General features: G+C 45.5%; 1 protein-coding gene across 1 annotated transcript in view; it reads left to right on the top strand.

Annotated features, from left to right (window-relative positions):
* The window catches only part of LOC138471871 (ficolin-1-like), a 546,996-nt gene that overhangs the window by 135,539 nt on the left and 394,902 nt on the right, over nt 1-16,555 (top strand). The gene's annotated exons all lie outside the window — the stretch shown is intronic.

Raw genomic sequence — 16,555 nt, 5'->3', positions numbered from 1 at the left:
GCAGCGAGTATTTACTGGCATGAACTCGTCTGCTTTACAGTTCACCCAAAGCAACTGTCAGGGTTAACGGGACATCCCCCAAAGCCTTCACCTTGGGACGAGGGACGAGACAGAGATGTGCCCTCTCTCCCTTGTTGTTCACTTTAGCCATTGAACCCCTTGTTATCAAGCTTAGAACAAATCCAAGGTGGGATGGATTTGTGTGGCCATGGGGGGAGAGGAACGGGTCTCGCTGTACGCCATCGACCTAATGTTTTACATGAGCAGGCCCGCATCCTTCTGTCAAACCATTAGATGGATCCTGACGTACTACCAAAGGTTTAGCGGGTTTAAGGTAAAATCAGTTTTAACCCCCAATACAGGGGGGTCAGGGGGCCATCCTGCGGGAGTGCCCTTGCCCAATTTCAATCTCCGGATTCAAGTATTTGGACATTCTGGTGCGCCCATGTCTCTGTGACTTTCTCCAACTGTACCTTTTCCTGGTGCTGGACAGGCTTGCAGGTGATCTGCTACATTGGCAGTCTCTCCTTCTGACTGTCCTGGGATAGCGCCACTCTTTACGATATTAACCCTTCCCAGATTCCTCTACCTGCTACAGAATGCCCCACTCTCAGTCCCCAACCTGTTCTTTCCTAAGATCGAGGCCACCTGTTGCAGCTTGCTGTGGGGTGGGAAACAGCCATTCATCGCCATCAAAACACTGCACCACTCTGTGTGAGTAGGAGGAATCGACCTGCCTGATCTCCATTGGTACTACTGGGCAGCACAGCAGGGGGCAGTAAATGACTGGGTGCACAGATACCCTTGGCAGCCCCACATTGCGATTGCAATTGAGATGGGATGGATGCGAGGGACACCGCCTATACAAAGGCTGTATGGGGCAGGGAAGGGGATGACAGCCCTCACGCTGATGCAGCAACACACCCGCGGCTATGGGCCGAAGCTCACCAATATATAGGTTGGGGGAAAACCGACCTTGGGGCAGCCCCTTTGGCATGGGACATTTCCGTAGTTGGGAAGATTGTGGGATATGAACCCTGGGGGATGTGGTGCAGGATGGGCAGGTCTGCACTTTCCGGGAGTTGCAACATAAGTATGGATTACGGGGCAAGGAGTACTACCATCATCTACTATTGGTGCATACCATGGGGTCCCAGTTTCCATCCTTGAAGGAGATTTCACAAGGTGCTCCCCTTGAAGCCAATCTTTTGCCAGAAGGCATTGCTACTAAGGGACATCCACCCTCTACCAGGTACTTAATGTGTTTGGTGCCAAAGAGGTCACCTGGCTCAGTGAGCGCTGGGAAAGGGATGTCTGGGCAATAGAACCCGAGCAATGGGTAGAGGCACCCATGTTTCCAACAGACATTGGGATATTGGCCGGGCTTAGACTCATTCAATACAAAATACTGCACCGGGTGTATTATTCTAGGGCAGCGCTCGCCCAGTGGGGCAAAGCCAACGATGTGTGGGAAGTTGGGGGCACTTTCTTCCATATGATATGGGGTTGTATGCAGATCCAGGTCTTTTATGGGAGGTGTTTGCATAAGCTCTCCGCGTTGCTGGGGGTTTAGGTTTCCATAGATCCGAAAAACTGGTGTTGCTTGGGGTATGGGGAGAAGAAGTCTTTAATAAACATGAGAAAGTGTTCTTGTCTACAACAATGGGGTTGATTAAGAAGACTTTCGCAGTCCTGTGGGGGGGCAGCAGAATGTCCACGGGTGAGCTGCTAGAGGGCTGAAGTGGAGGGAACTATTTCTCTGGAGAAGAGGGTCTATCACACTAGGTTGCCACCAAAAGTACAAAAAGGTGTGGGGAAGATGGGTGGGAGGATAATTAATGGGTATTGTTATTTGGCTGTTCTTCCTCATTTTCGGTTGGATGATGGAATGTATCCTTTTCTTTGCTGCTATGTCATCGATCTGCCAGGTACTCCACCGATCTTGTTTAATCAAGCAATGGCAACTCTTTCCTTTTTGTCACGTGTTAATTTCAAAACAATAAAATGTGTTATAAAAATATACATGTATGTTATGACCTATGATGTGTGAACATTTCAGAAGCAATTGAAATAGACAAAAATTAACCCTTGGCCACCCATTGGCATACAGAACATGATCCAGACGAAAGTGCAATGGAGTTTTGATTTCTGGGAGCACTACATGTACCGTCATCAAAGAGGAAAGGCAATCATCTCCTCAACCTCCTGCATTGTGAAGCACAATGCATTTATTGTTCTAACTCTACGACAGAAGGACTGAACAGTGACCATGAACAATGACATTTTCTGTTACAGACTGTCATATAACTTGCTTAGGGCCTCATTTACAAATTTAGCGGTGCCAGAAATAAATGGCGGTAATAACATTACAGCCACTTTACCTGCACCCTCAAATTAAAATCATCCATTTGCTGGAGGTTAGTTATCCACTTTTCCTCCCAAAATCAACAGATTTATCACACAGTAATTCCGCAAGTGGTTAATCTGCCCGAAATCCCCATAGAGTACTGTGGACTCCAAAAATAGGGAATTACCACCACTTGTAGTCCCGTGGTAATTCCAAAGGACAAAGTGGCACTAACAGTAATTGAGTTTGCCAGTATTTCGGCGGATTTACCAGCGGAATACTGCCAAACTTACAATGAGGCCCTTAGTCTCTCCCTTTATATTGTTCGCAACAAGAAGACAAAATAAGTTGCAACAAATTGGCATGGTACAAATATGATCCATTAAACTGAAAGAACATTTGCATTATGAAATTGATCACAAATATTGCAATGCATAAAAACTTGTGTATTCAACACTTATCACCTCATGTTTAGTTCGGGAGGATTTTGGTAGAAATGCAGCTGGACGAAATTACCATCTAGGGGGGTTATATTTGTGAAAATCCACCCATTTTAGAGAGATGCTAGTGGAATACCACCAGCTGTAATCCTGAAACACCACTTTCTTAATTAAAAATTAAAAATTGATGGTGAAATGGATATCACTAAACGTTAAAATTGACAGAATTTCATTTTGACAATCTGACTCCTCCAATGGTAATTTGAAACTTTTTTTAATGTGTTTAGCTCATATCGAACTTATTGCTCCTTCAGACAAAATAAAAACATGCAGATAAAACAATAATAATAATACATATCTTCAAATAAAATAACAAGCCACAAAATATACTAGCAGATGCTCCAACTCAACTCAACTCAAGGAGATTCTCAATTCAGAGATTTTTCAACTATTGATCATATTCGATATGAAGCTATCAGTAATTGTAAAAAGCCAGAGTTCTAATGGTAAAAGCAAACATTTTTACTCTTGATTTCATTATAGTTACATACACATTATTCCAAGTTAGATATATACACATTTCCTAATTTCAAACACCTAGTAATCACGTGCCTAGGGGTCTCAGGAACATGTGGGAGTTTACACATTCTACATGATCTCTGAATATGATCTAGGCCAATCGGGCCCTATGATTGTAAAGACCGGTAACTAGTTGATATGCAGTTATAAAATGTATCGCCAAACATTTATATCTGGGCATTACATAAAATATTTTTGAGGTGATAAGAATGAACAAGACAACCACCCCACCATAGAGTGAGAATTTAGATTTTCAAGATGGGAGAAATTGAGATGCCAATACCAGAATAGAATGTTGTTGCTAAAAATCTTTTTAAACTTATAACAGTACTTCTTTTCCTCACTGGTGCAAGCCTTGGGAGACCAGCTCATAGCTCAAAACAGTGCTTTGTTCACCAAAACAAAATGTACCCCCTTTATTTAAACTTAATTTTCCTGATAACCTGCTAAAGTAGTCGGGACAGGAGATGAGGGAAAAAAACTCCTTTTTAAGTATAGATCACCTCTACGCTTCAAGGCCATGATCTTGTGTGATGTCAAACCCAGCTCCAATCTTAGTACCTTCATAGGTATCGACTGGGGAGCTTCAGTATTTTATTCCAAATGCGACCCTCGAGCCCATTCAACCAGTCCTAATCGGGGAGTACTAACGCTTCCAGGCCATAAAGTTTAGCCGGGCAGAAACATTGCATATACAGCTTCCTGATACTGGCCCAACTGTGCCCAGCCGTCTGACCGGCAAAGTTGGAAAACAAGTTAGTCAACTGACCCGCTCTCCTAACTTTTATGGAGAGCAATTGGCTATAACGGCCCTTTAACCCCAGTTCTATTCCCATATACCTATAACAAAGGACACACTCGATGACTTGAAGGTCCAACCCAGCAGCAGCTTTCTAGTCTATCAAGAATTATAAAGCATTGCTTTCGATTTACAATAATTTATCTCAAGATAATTCTCACTGGCATATATGTCCAGAGCTTTAATAGCACTGAGCATACCTGTAAAGGTGTGACCAAATATGACCAAGTCATTGGTGTACATAATGGTTGAGACCAAGTCCATTTCCGCCCTATGGGGGGAAGGTTGTTGGGCAGCAGCCATCAATCTTTGAAGGAGATCAGAAATGTACAGTTTGAACAAGAAGGGGGCCAGTGAGCAACCCTGTTTAACCCCCAGCGTAGTAGTTACCCAATCTGTGAACTGGCCACCACCATCTAGCCTAGCCAGTACCTTAGTATCAAAGTTAAGAAGTCTAATAATCTGAAGAAGGAATTTCGGGCATCCCAGCAGCTCCAATTTATGCCAAAGTCTATGTCGATGGACCCTATCAAAAGCTGTACAAAAATCAATAGAACTGTCAAAAAGGACAGCACCACTACTGCTATTCGCTATTCTGATTAGAAAATAAACTAGCCTCAGATTATAAGTGGTGGAACTGCCAGGGCAAAACCCCATTTGAGAATTGTCCAATATATGGGCGAATCCACCCACTGCTGTAGGGCACAGAGAACAAGCGAGTCAAAAATCTTCCCGGTCAAGTCCAGCATGAAAAGAAGGCGAGTCAGATGGAAGGGTCTGTAGACCTTTCGTGTATACTGGGATCAGAATTGCCTTGCACCAAGATGACAGAATGCTACGAGAGCTACAGACCTTAGTAAAAAGTATCTCCAAAATCGAGGCCCAGATCCTTATTTAAAATGGTATTGGTAAGGCCATTCGGTCCCAGAGCCTTAGAACATTTTAGCTTACCAATAGCCACCACAATGTCATCGCAATCCCATACTAAGTACCATTCCACGTTGGGGGCAACTGGGTTTTTGAACGGGTGATCCATACCTCTGTAAACGGTGCGGATGTAATCCAGCCAACAAACCGAAACAATTGGATTAAGCATCTGCAGGTCTTTCTGGCCCTTTGCCATCCTGAGAATCTGGCAAATGGACATTGAAGAACCAGTCTTCAAGATCCTATACATATTTTGCCATTGCCTTTTTCCTTCCGACTGACCCCACCACCTCACCTAATTTCTACAGCGTAATTTTATTTTTTAGAGAGAGAGGCCACTTGAAGCTTAGTTAGATTACTACCTAACACCTTCCGAAGTTCGCTACGTTTCCGTTTCTTAGTGTCCCGTATATCGTTATCAAACACTTTACCCTTATTGTTTAATGGGGGGATCGCATAGAAACCAGGAACCAAACCAACCTTGGCAGACAGAGAAAAAAACAACTTAAAAATTTCATCAGGAGAGAGGGGGAGTAGCTCGGAAAGAGGACCTATCTGGACATTATGCCAATAGTTGGTGATTTTGACCAAAATTTGCCACAGTCCAGGAAATTCTGTTTCCCGAATGATCACTTTCAAGGTCCTGAAGGTACGCATACATATGTAATGTTGTGCTCACACTTGGAGTTTGTACTAATCACCATATGTGTTAAAAGAATGTACCCTTTGTTAAAAGAAGAGGCCTTCTCTTTATACAGCGGCATTTAAGACCTGCTGACCTGGCAAGAACTTGTTTTTAACAGAAGAATTGTGTTTGGTCACTGTATGTCGAAGCATGCTGAGCCTGCTAAAACTATCTGCAGATTACGGGTGGGGAAGGAATGAGTAAGCACAGCCTCGTGCACAGAGATAAGGACACAGAAGGGCACGAGAGAGAGCGAATAACAGATAACAGGAAACCACAATAGCAGATGTTGAACTGTTGACCGTTGATGCAAAGTCATGACTGGGAGGAACCGCCTTGTGGTGGACATAATCTATGTGCAGCAATGTATGACAATGTAAAACAGATGGGTATAAAAGGACCACGATGTGCAGGGGAAAGGGCGGCACTTCGACGACTTGCTTTGCGAGACGGTTGAACTTGTGGCCCATTCGCGAATGCTTGTGTGTTAATAAAGCAATGTTTACTCAACTCTTTTCTGTTTGAGTTTTTATAGGGTCCCTCTTGTACTGGTTATGGTGACGGCGAGAAACCGCACCCACAATGTTGGTGTCAGAAGTGGGATGCGAAGGAGCGACAGTCCGTCACTGGGTGAGGAACGCCGCGGCGGAACCGGAGAAGGAATTGATCACGGGGCCCCAACAACTGAATCCGCACCTTTGATTGCAACCAACGCGTCATCCTTGTTTTTCCGGCTCCGTCGGCGGTGGAACAGCAGGCTGTCGCCCTTCGGGTCCGGAACACTCTGGTGGGACCCTTAAGATAAGTGGTATGGACGGATGCATGATGGAATAAGGAAATAATGATTCAGGGTTTGTGAAGAGGACGGTGGTAAGTCCGTCTATGAAGAAGTAATGTTGAAATGATGATATGATATGTTAGATACGCCAGGAGGATGTATTATTATTGTTAGCCAATAGGTGCATATTTGGGAAAGGTGAGTGTTTTAGGCAATTGCGGTATACCGCCAAGATGGGTCAAACGGCTTCCCACAAGGGAGGTATAGGCAAGAGACACTATGCCCCTCTTGAAGGAACCCCTGCATTTGATATGTTGATTAAACATGGATTGAATTCAACATTGTTCTTAAGAGAGTGGTCTGAATATACAAAAGATTCGATTGAGCATAAATGGCCAGACACTGGGTCCTTTGATGTGGACCGCATATCCAAAGTAGAAATAGAATTAGTAAAAAGACGGGTCAGACCCGCACAGTTTGAGGCTATACGACTATGGAGGGTAGAAGCAATGCGCAGGCGCAATGCTCAGAATAAACAAAAAGCAAAGGAGCAGAAGAGAACGGTAAATCAAAAATTACATGATCTAGAGATAAAAGAGAAGGGTGAGAGGCTAGATCAGTTGGATAGACATATGATGATTAAGAACAGTGGGGGTATGTATCCTGCCGTGCCGGTGCCTCGATATGAAGATGTGATAGGGCTAGAAGCAGAACAAACAACGACTGAATTATTGTTTCCAGGAGCTACAGCTCCACCGGCAGACAGTGAGGGTGAAAGGGTGGAATTCCCAATGAAGTATGGAGACCCAGATAGGTTGATAGACCATAGGAGAACGACTACTGTAGAAAAGGATAGAGATGGAGACTTGCAAATCCTTATGACCGGGCTGTATGGCACACCCCTCAATGACAGCCTACGGGACCAATTGGGGCGTTTGACACCTTTGGAATTTAGGACAGTGGCCACTAAACTATATACCTTTCATGAGGGTAACTGTAAATTGAGAGGACAGAGTACTGCGGATCTGCCCTCAGCATATCAGGACGCTGTCGCGTTACTACCAGTGACTGCGTCCAGTGTTCAGTTATGGGGATGTATGTCCGACATAATAGCGGAAGTCATAAGGGGCGGTGTTGAATGGTAGAAGGAAAAGAGGGCATGGGAAAGAGAGGTGAAGGAAAGAGAGGCTAAACTCAAAGATGCAGACCAGGCGAGCCAAAACGTAGCTAATCGTATGATAGCATCCATACACTCGCAGTCCATGTCCACCCTGGTGAGTCTGATGGAGGGCCTTGACTGGCCTATACAAGTAAACGTAATTAAATATCTTCTTATTAGGGTGGATGATATAGAAGAGGAAAAGGAGCCTAGATATGTGTCCCAGTGGAATAGGATTAGGACGGAATTGGATAAGAAACTGCTATCTAATATAAGAGTGGATGATTCAGGGGCGGAAGAATGGAGGATGGCTAAGGTGGAGAAACTATTAAAAGATTATAAAAAAAATAAAAGAGAAAGCTCTTAGTCATCAATCCTCTGTTTCGCCACCAGCGCAGGCCCCTGTGAGTGAACAAACAAATACGGAAAAGTTACTATTAATGCCAATGAGAGAGTGCCAACCCACCATAGAGGCAGCCACTGGTAACATGATGCGCACCTATGTGTATGTCCCTTTATCCCGAATTGAATTAATGCATATCACCAAGTCCATCCCCGACCCCCGTATAGACCCGGCAGGATTCTACAAAGAAGTAGGAAAGTTATTCAGACCAGGGTTATTTACCGTAGAGGATGTAGATAACATATTGTTAGCCATTGTCCCAGAAGAAATATGGACACCCTTTCGTGCCAAAGACAATGAAACAATAAAATGGAAAGATGTAATGGATGCGAGCAAAAATAGAAAACTGCATGAGGAATATCCTGAACTCCTAAGGGGGCATGGCATGGCAGTCCTGAGGGCTCTAGAAAAGGTGTTTCCCCCATTTGATGTGAATGTGGAGAAACTGTCCGCTGTGATACAGGGTGCAAGTGAGGAAGTAGCACAGTACTTTCTGCGTTATGAAGCAGCATTCAAAGCGCACAGTGGGCTAGAGATAGGGTCTGAAACGGGCCAACGGTACTTTGCCACAAACTTTGTAGAGGGGCTCCACGGGCCAATTCAGGAGAACATTAGGAGGGCAGAAAGTACATGGATGACTAGAAACCCCCGGGATCTCCTCGAAATGGCTAGGTATTACGAAAGAGGGGAAAGAGTGAAGGGACAACAAAAGGCACGACAAGAGAAGGATTTAAAAACCAAAGTGTTGATGCAACAGTTGCATCAAGGGCCCCAAGGCAGGTATAACTACAATTATAACGGCCCGTCACAGGGCTATAGTAGCAACATGATAGGGGGCCAAGGGACAGGAAGAGGTACAGTGCAAGGAGGTGCGCTATATGGGAGGAGGGATGGGCTACCCCAAGATGTATGTGCCTTCTGCAAGAGACCCGGACACTGGAAATCCCAGTGTCCCCAGAGTGGTGGGAGAGGAAGGGGCGTACGGCCCCCTTCACAGACAACATTTGCCCCAGGATATAGGACTGGTGGGTACGGCAACCAAGACAATAGAATGTTTAAACCCCCTCAACCCAATGCCTTTGACGGACAAGCAAGAGGGGATGTTCCCTGGCCGGCCCCGCCTCCCCCCAATCTACTGTATCAGCCACGACAAACGACACAAGTGCAAGGTGTATGCCAGGGTAAAGAATGTGGAGAAGGGGTATACTATAACGATGATTTTCAGGATAACACAAGCGATATGTCCTGAGGATGCCGGAATGAGATAGCGGGAGTGGTGCAGGTTCCTATAGACCAAAGGGGGCCTTATGCCTCTATTAGGATCGGCCCCCACCGAAACTTGAGATGTCTGGTAGACACGGGAGCTGGAAACAGTTCCGTGAATATCAGAGCCGTCCCCGCTGTCCCATTATCGGATAAAAGCAAGGTATCAGTTGGATTTGGGGGAAATCCAATAAAGACTCCTGTAAGTGAAATAGTAGAAGCGGAACTTCATGGGGTAAAATGGGAGAATGGGTGGCTATTGACCAATCACTGCCCAGAAAACTTGTTAGGTATTGATGCATTAAAAACGCTAGGGGCCACAATATATTGCTCCCCCCAGGGAGTGAGAATGACCATAAGCAAACCTATGAGTATGATAGGAGTAATGCAAACCCTGCCCCCGGAACTCCAAGACATCCCGAATGAACTATGGGCCACTCATGGGAATGATGTAGGAGTGTTGGATGTTTCCCCAGTAGTAATCAAACTAAAGCCCGGTGCCAGGTTGCCCAGGATAAAACAATATCGCATATCACACGAGGGAGAGCAGGCACTATATCAAATAGTACAGGACATGATACGATTAGGGGTGGTAGAGCCAACAAATGATAGCCCTTGTAACTCTCCGATCCTTCCAGTACACAAGAAAGGTGATGAAGCGGTACCCTATCGTTTCATTATTGATTTGAGGGAGATAAACAAAATAGTAGAACCCAGATATCCAGTTGTCCCTAATATTTCAAGTGTACTCACTTTAATTCCCAAAACAGCGAAATGGTTTACGGTAATTGATTTGAAAAATGCCTTCTTCAGCATTCCTATTGCCGAAGAAAGCAGGTACCTGTTTAGTTTCACTCTTCGAGATAGACAGTATCGATTTACTAGAGCCCCGCAGGGATATACAGAAAGTCCCGCCATATTCAGCCAAGCACTAAAAACACAGATGGATAACCTAGCCCTACCCGCTAACACTGCTCTGATACAATATGTTGATGATTTGCTATTATGTGCAGCCACCGAAGAGGAATGCCATTATGTGACCAGATTGGTGCTAATGCACTTAGCAGAGAATAAGCACAAGGTAGCCCTAGCCAAAATGCATTATGTAAAACAAAAGGTCCATTATTTAGGCTTTGAGCTGTCCGAAGAGGGGCGAACCCTGTCTACTGATCGCATTGCTTTGATACAGTCCATAAAAGGTCCAGACACGGCAAAGGGTCTCCGAAGGATAATTGGTGTTTTATCCTACTGTAGGCACTGGATTCCTGAATTCTCTGTATTGATCCAGCCCATGCTAAAAGCCTTAAAAGAAGTACAAGAAAACGGCCCATTAGAATGGACACCTGAGATGGAAAAAGCCCTGACAGCTATGAAAGATGTTCTATGCCACGCACCTGCCTTAGGCACACCTGATTATACTAAGAGATTTTGCCTTTTTGTTGATGAACAGGAAGGTTGCGCTGTGTCAGTCTTGACACAGGAACAAGGGGGTAAACAGAGACCATGTGCATATTTTTCTAGCACTCTGGACTCAGTAGCTCGAGGCCTACCCCCATGCATGAGAGCAGTAGCTGCAGCAGCGACAGCCCTAAAACAAAGTGCAGGTATCATCCTAGGGAGTGAAGTAACAGTAAAGGTTCCACATACGGTAGATGTTCTTCTGAATAGAGTGCATACACAGCATTTGACTACAGCTAGACTCACACAGTTTGAGATGATCCTGTTTGCCAGTAATGTAAAAATTGAACGGTGTAACACTTTGAATCCAGCGACACTGCTTCCTTTGCCCACCTCACCTGATGACATTAGGCATGATTGTGTGATCCAAATGGAAGAACACACTAAGGGTAGAGCAGACCTGCAAGACACCCCGCTGGTTGATAATGAGGGTATATTATTCTGTGATGGTTCCTGTTTCAAACTGCCAAATGGGGAGACAACAGCAGGGTATGCAGTAACTACAGGGGAACGGTTGATTGAGAGTGGGAAAGTGTGTGAAAAATCGGCCCAGGCAGCAGAATTAATTGCGCTAACGAGAGCATTAGTGTTAAGCAGCGGTATGAAAGTGACAATTTATACTGATTCAGCCTACGCTCATGGGGTGGTTTCCAGTTTTGGTAAACTCTGGGGAGAGCGTGGGTTTTTAACCTCCCAAGGTGATACTATTAAACATGCCCGATTGATTGCTGAATTATTGCAAGCCCTTACGCTGCCCAAAATGGTGGCCGTAGTGAAGTGCTCAGCGCATAAAAAAACACTGGATTATGTCACTCAGGGAAATTCTTTGGCTGACCAGATGGCTAAACTAGCTGCCACAAGGGACACTCGGTGGGAAGCCCGACAGCTCATAGTGGGGAGGGATGTGACTATGGAAGGGACGAAGGAGCGCGTAAAGGAAATCCAAGCAGATGCAACCATTGAAGAAAGACTATCTTGGCACAAGGATGATCAATATGAGGAGACGGTAGATGGGCTATGGGCACATACCAAAACGAACACCTGGGTACTACCTGACGCATACTTACCTGTGATAGTGAGTGTGGCTCATGGTCCAACTCACGTTAACGCAAGGACTATGGAAGAAGTTTTAAGTACTGTGTGGTACAACAAAAGATTGGGAATGTATTGTCGCCAATGGGCAAAACAATGTGAAATATGTGTTCTATACAATGTGGGGAAAGGTGTACCAGCCCCGGCGGGCCACAGTAAGTTACCCACCTGCCCTTTTGAGGTGGTGTATATGGACTTTATACAGCTGGAGCCTGTAAATAAACATTCCTACTGTTTGGTGATGAGATGTGGGTTCTCAGGATGGGTGGAAGGATATCCCCTGCGGGACAATAGTGCCACCTCCACAGCACAATGCATATTGAAACACTGGGTGCCCTTGTATACGGTCCCCAGATATCTATGGTCTGACAATGGGACTCATTTTACTGGTGAAGTAGTAAGCAAAGTTTGCAAGGCCCTTGGTATTGATCAACGTTTCCACGCAGTTTTTTATCCTCAATCAGCTGGGATTATAGAGGGCACAAATAAGGTACTGAAGAACAAACTGGCAAAGGCTTGTGCTGAAACGGGACTGAAATGGCCGGATGCATTGCCTATTGCATTATTGAGTATGCGTACTATGCCTAAGCGTACACATGGTTTATCTCCTTTCGAAATTGTTATGGGGCGTCCACCAAGTATTGGGACCCCCATATCACCTAAGAGATTGTCTGAGCAAGCATGGCCTGCATTACAACAGTATTGTATTGGGTTAACTAATAGACTGATTTCTTTTAATGCACAGGTGAACGCAGTAGCTCCATCTCCTCTGATAGGAGAAGGTCACGACGTGCAGCCCGGTGACTGGGTTGTTATAAAAGCCTTCGATCGCACCAGCGGACTGCAACCCAGACGGAGGGGCCCGTTTCAGGTGCTCCTCGCAACACAAACTGCGGTAAAAGTTGATGGCAAACCGCACTGGTACCACGTGAATCACGTCAAGAAGACGCTTCCATTACTGATTCCTCCGGAAAAGGGAACCAACCAACCCCAGGTTGCAACAGTACTGCCAGACGCCATTAGTAGGTGTGCCCATCGTCTCCGATCCCGTGACGTGTATGTGCCAAGCAAAGTGTAAGGACACTGTTTTGAACTTTGATCATTAGGGAGATGAACATTTGGACTCTCTTGTTGGTTTTAGCAGGATTGTGCCTTACTGAAGACAACGGGAATGTAGCCTGAAGGGCCTCCGGCGTTCCCCTCATGGGACAGGCACTACGAGACGTGGGACAGATCGGATGAAGGTTTTCAGTGAGACCTACCACTATTAGAGTAATAAGGACACTGGTGCTTTAAATAGGGGATATTGCTATATCGCTAGGTTGCAACTGATATACGCTGTATACTGAGCCATATACTGAATTATGTCTGCACCCGTATATGCTGGTTTAATCCCTGAGCAGATAAATGTATGCTCCCCAAACACAGAAGGTAAGAGAAAAACACCACTTTGCACCACAAGGAACAAAATCTTATTTTTTGTATGCTCGATAGTAGGCAGCTCCTTACGCCCATACTGGTTCTAGCGGCAATAGTTGTAGGAATTTGTCTCTGCATCCAATGCTTCCCGGTATGTGTGTCGTGCTGTGTTTCCATGTGTTCTTCCAGCATAACGCGCCTAAATCCAATGGACAAAAGCCATGTACAACAGGAATTTTTTGACATGGGAGGCCTGGAGAAGATTATGGTACATACAGTATGTGATGATGTTGCTTTCCTGCCATCTGCTTATGCTAGGACTGTTTAGATTGATGCTCAAGTGTGAGCAAAGGGTGGATTGAAGGTACGCATACATATGTAATGTTGTGCTCACACTTGGAGTTTGTACTAATCACCATATGTGTTAAAAGAATGTACCCTTTGTTAAAAGAAGAGGCCTTCTCTTTATACAGCGGCATTTAAGACCTGCTGACCTGGCAAGAACTTGTTTTTAACAGAAGAATTGTGTTTGGTCACTGTATGTCGAAGCATGCTGAGCCTGCTAAAACTATCTGCAGATTACGGGTGGGGAAGGAATGAGTAAGCACAGCCTCGTGCACAGAGATAAGGACACAGAGGGGCACGAGAGAGAGCGAATAACAGATAACAGGAAACCACAATAGCAGATGTTGAACTGTTGACCGTTGATGCAAAGTCATGACTGGGAGGAACCGCCTTGTGGTGGACATAATCTATGTGCAGCAATGTATGACAATGTAAAACAGATGGGTATAAAAGGACCACGATGTGCAGGGGAAAGGGCGGCACTTCGACGACTTGCTTTGCGAGACGGTTGAACTTGTGGCCCATTCGCGAATGCTTGTGTGTTTATAAAGCAATGTTTACTCAACTCTTTTCTGTTTGAGTTTTTATAGGGTCCCTCTTGTACTGGTTATGGTGACGGCGAGAAACCGCACCCGCAGTCCCCGATTTTTGGTAAAGGCTGTCGATCAGCACATTGAGGGTAAAATAAGAGATACCCTGAGGGTGATCAATGGGAGACCTTCGGTCGACACATCTAGCTTTGAAAACCAAACCCATCAGGACACATTCCCTATACAAGGAGCCATGGGGGTCATAGACATTGACATCCATAGTAGGAGCATTAAGGAAAGCAGTATCAATTGCCAAAATAAAATAACTTTTGGTGTCCATTTGTCTGACCAACCATGTGTTTTTTATTCCCATTTATTTATTTATTTATTCACATTTGTAAAGCGTGCAACAGTCCTGGGGCATCCTGGCGCTTGTTACAGATCCCATCCAAGGTGAACATTGCATTTTTCGATACAGGCATGAAAAGAGAGCAGTGCATACAGTGGGTTAGATGAAGAGGGAGGTTTTGAGGGTTTTTTCGCATTCCCATGAGTAAACCACTGTAGGTTCTTCCCATTAAAGCTTTTTATGCCAAAGACTGGTATATTACTTAGCCATACATTTGAGGAGGAGCCATCAGCCATGTCTCTTGGAGCATAAACAGATCATTAACTAAAGGATCATCAATGGAGCCTGATTTTCACAGAAAGTGGCGATGGCCACGCGTGTTCCATTTCATGAGCCTAAAGGATCAAGCCTCATTGAATGGCCTGACCAGGAGATAGATGAAGAGCCATTCCCAGCCCCGTAAGGTAGCACTGTCTCCAATGGCCGTCGTGACTTGGGTCGATGTTTTAAAAGTAGCTTTATTCATAGGACCTTTAGCACAAGTACAGCAAGGCTTGTTTGTCGATTCATAATAAACATCTAAGACAAAACCCAGCTGATCAATAGCCGATTTCTGCGAGTGAATCAGAGTACAGGTTTATTTTATTTCATTTTATTTATTGTGTATTTATAATGCGCCTATACATTAAATGGCATTTCAAGGTGCAACAAGACAGGGGTTAGGGGCAGGGATGAAGAAACAAAACGGTCCTACTAGGCCTTGTGTCATTCGGATCGTGCAAATGCAGTAACAAGAAGTGCGTGGGAGTGCCAGTCAGTGCGCTAATGCTCAGGAGGGAAGGAAGCGCAGGTCGGAGTGGTGAGCGTGCAATAGCAGGGGAGGGCAAAGGTGGGAAAGTGCCCATGGGTTTGGCTAGTGCTTATTGGATGCCAGGTGGACAAATACCAGGGGACTGCAGAGAGTGCAGGGGAAAGAAGGACCACAAACAAAGTGCAAGGAACAGGCTGGATAGGGCTAAAATGGTGCAGACCCAGTTAGGTTAGTGTAGGGGGAGGTAATCCGGTAGGGTAAGTGCAGGTAAGGGTGGGGTCGGGGAGAACAAGTGCAGGGGTAGACTGGTCGATGGAGGCCCTGGTGCCCTGTATGAAACAGAAGGAACCAGGCAGCCAGTCAGAATGAGGCAGATGGGGACATTAGCAGGTGAGGGAGAGAGGGAAGGAGAAAGAGAAAAGAAGGGTCTTGAGAACTTCTTGAACCTAAGGAGATCATCTAAAATGCGAGAGGGGCAGGGCGGCCAATTCCAGAGGGAGGCACCTGTGGAAGAGAGAGATCTACCCCCACGCTGTCACGACCTCATCCCCACCGAGGGTTCACAGGGCCATAAAGACCTTATTCGGTTCCCCTTGGATTCCTTGGAGCCAGTCCTGGCGCTGTTGGCATCGGAGACACATGCTGGGATGGGGTTTCAATGGGCAATGGATAAGCATGGCCGCCCCCATGAGGAATACTGGGGAACTGCATTCAGCGGTCTAGCATCCAGGGCGGGGCCCGCCACGAAGGCACCTGGGATACCACCTGGCTATTTAAACCATGCCCGATTAGATGCACATGCTTTGCGTTATTCTGCTCTTGCAGCGTGACGTTCACCGGGTCTTGCTCTGCATCCTGACCTTCTGGGGCGAGGAGAGACTAGAACAATCACCATCCTTACCTTCTGCAATCGAAGTCCTCCAACGCTCGTTGACTCTCTCCTGTTTCATCACTAGAAGGAAACGGGAAAATAACGGAACATCTTGGGAACTACTTACCAGTTTGTGAGGAAGACCATCACCTCCAAGACATCTTTCGTCCCTTGGATTCCTGAGAACCATTCATCTGCAGTTCTTCTCGACCTGCAAGACAAACAATAGCACAGGTTAGCTATTTGCAAGGACGCTCTCTGCCCCACTTGGCGTACCATCTTACCTTTTTGAACTTGGCC

This window comes from Ambystoma mexicanum, chromosome 8, assembly GCF_040938575.1.
Source record: "Ambystoma mexicanum isolate Mex_15411 chromosome 8, UKY_AmexF1_1, whole genome shotgun sequence".
Taxonomy (NCBI): Eukaryota; Metazoa; Chordata; class Amphibia; order Caudata; family Ambystomatidae; genus Ambystoma; species Ambystoma mexicanum.
The sequence above is the reverse complement of the archived record's forward strand: the minus strand, read 5'-3'. Positions and strand labels throughout refer to the sequence as shown.